Below are 2500 nucleotides of genomic sequence, written 5' to 3'. Positions count from 1 at the left end.
AGGGGACACTGGATAGAGACAGGCGAAGGGGGAGGCGCATCCAGAGGCTCATCTGGACCAGTCTTTGGATCCAGGGCAGACCCAACTTTGGACTCTACCACATCCTATTTCAGAATGAGCTCCGCCACCAGGACTAAAAGGCATTTGCAAACTTTGTGAGGACGCCAGTGGAGTGCTTTGACGAGCTCTTGGATAGAGTAACACCTCGTATGACCCATCCAGAGACAAACAGAAAGAATCTGGAACCTGGTCTCATGCTGGCCCCAACTGGCAACAGGAGCTAAATACAGGGATATGGAGTATCGCTGATAGTCCATGAGGTCTGTCAGGCTATCATAGTTGAGTATCTGGATGAGTTGATCCCCCCCCCCCCCCCCACAATAACACAAGAAGGCTGGAAGGAGATTGCAAGCTTGTGGTACACCAGGTGGATCTTCCCACATGTGATCGGAATCATCAATGACGAGCACATTGCCATCAAGAAGCTAGCTTATGGTGGTTCCAACTATTTTAACTATACGAAATTCTACTCAATATTGCTCCTTGCATTAGTCATCAGACTACAAGTTTCTGTGGGCGGATCTTTCTGGCCTAACACACAACTCTGGCACCCAGGTATTCAACACCAGGGATCTGTATGATGCCCTGGAGGACAATGTCTGTGGATGGCCTGCCCCTAAACCTCTGCCGTATGACACCTAGAACGTCCCCTATTTCATCGTGGGGGACGATGCTTTTGCTCTCAGGCCCTACCTCGTAAAACCCTATGGAACAAAGGGCCTGATCAGGGGTCAGAAGATATTCAATTACAGGCTGTCCAGGGCCAGAAGAGTGGTTGAGAATGCGTTCGGGATATTAGCTAACAGGATTCAGGTGCTGCTGTCCACCATGCAGCAGACCCCAGACACTGTGGAACTCATCGCCAAGGCATGCATTCTCCTTCACAACCTCATGAGAACCAGGTATCCAAGAATGCAGAACGACTTGATGGATAGAGTGCTTCCCAACGGAGTGATTGTGGATGGGGCCTGGAGAAGGGGCAGAAATCTGGAGGACAGTGTAAATGTTCCTGGACATAACAGACCCAACAGGGAGGGCTAGGAGATCCAGAACCTCCTCAAACACTGGGTCAACTTCGTGGGTACTGTACCATGGCAGGATGGTATGGTGGTTTAGGATTGTGTTGTATGATGTCCATATGATAGTGATATTGATGATGGACTCTTATGGATACCTTGCCACTGTTTGTGTGGTTGTAGATACAAGACAGTTAAAATGTATATTATTTAACAGTATAAAGTTTGATTTTATGATTTGCCATACTGATTTTGAAATACAAAATATGTGCCTTATGATGTCAAATGTTTAATTCAAAAGAATGAAAATGTTACATCTTTGCTGTTTAACTTACGATGTTTAGAAAAAGAGAAATACACTAAAAATGATGTGACATGTTTAATTGAAATGCCTGAAAATGTTTCAACTTTGCTCTTATAATTATGATATTTACCATTTATATTAATTTGAAATGTGGAAAGTGAAATGCTGTATATTTATGATGTGCTGTAATCTTGTATGTTGAATATTTGTTATGGCACAATAAATTGTATTTTTTTCATCTAATTTTTCTTTGCTACAAAATATATGAACCAACAGAAGTAAAGAAATAAATTATTTTAATAATGCAAATACACTTTCACAATCAATCATAATAAAAAAAAAACATTACAGACATGCAATAATTAAGTCATTCACCAAAGATATGGTGAAAAAATCTAGAAATATGTTACATTTAAAACAAACTTAGCATCATTCAAAGTCATTCACCAAGTTACATGGTGGAAAAAAAATCAAGAAATATGTTGAAACATTTCATACTAACTCGGCATCATTCAAATTCATTCACCAACAAAGTATGGTGAAGAAAGCTACAAAAATGTTGAAACATTTCATAAAAACTCTTCATCATTCAGAGTCATCCACTAAAGTTACATGGTGAAACAAAATATGTTTTCAATATGGAAATATGGTCAAACATGTCATACAAAATCTTATGAATAAATGGGTACATTAAATTGAAATGTCATTAATATCCAATGCTTTTCATACACAATTTAATAACCAAACACTATTTTAAATCACTGATACTGGCCCTCCTAGCCTCCCTGGTTGGGACCTGCAGGTGTATCCAAGATGGAGTTGCTAATGTTCATAGGTTGATTTGGATCCTGTAACATGACAGATATACCAGACATATTCCTAAAGATGTGTCTATCACAGTGTTAAGTCCTTAAATATCTGCTATCCTGCTGGGAGCTGGGGGTGTGACTCCTCTGCCTGGAGATACTGACGATGGTAGGTGATGTGGCCAGATCCCTCGGCAATCCTGCGATCCTGTAGAGGCCATGATGCCAGAGTGGCCATGTGTGCTGCCTTGTTGAGCATGGCCCTGGAAGCCGGAGCCATGTGCTGGGGGCTGGAAGCCGAAGGCAGTGCCTGT

General features: G+C 41.5%; 1 pseudogene; it reads left to right on the top strand.

The window, feature by feature from the left end:
- Window positions 1-315: 315 nt before the first annotated feature.
- On the top strand, window positions 316-1184 carry LOC138867408 (uncharacterized; annotated as a pseudogene).
- Window positions 1185-2500: the final 1316 nt, after the last annotated feature.

Source organism: Penaeus vannamei, chromosome 30 (genome assembly GCF_042767895.1).
Source record: "Penaeus vannamei isolate JL-2024 chromosome 30, ASM4276789v1, whole genome shotgun sequence".
Taxonomy (NCBI): Eukaryota; Metazoa; Arthropoda; class Malacostraca; order Decapoda; family Penaeidae; genus Penaeus; species Penaeus vannamei.
Note: the sequence above shows the minus strand (reverse complement) of the source record. Positions and strands in the feature narration are given on the sequence as shown.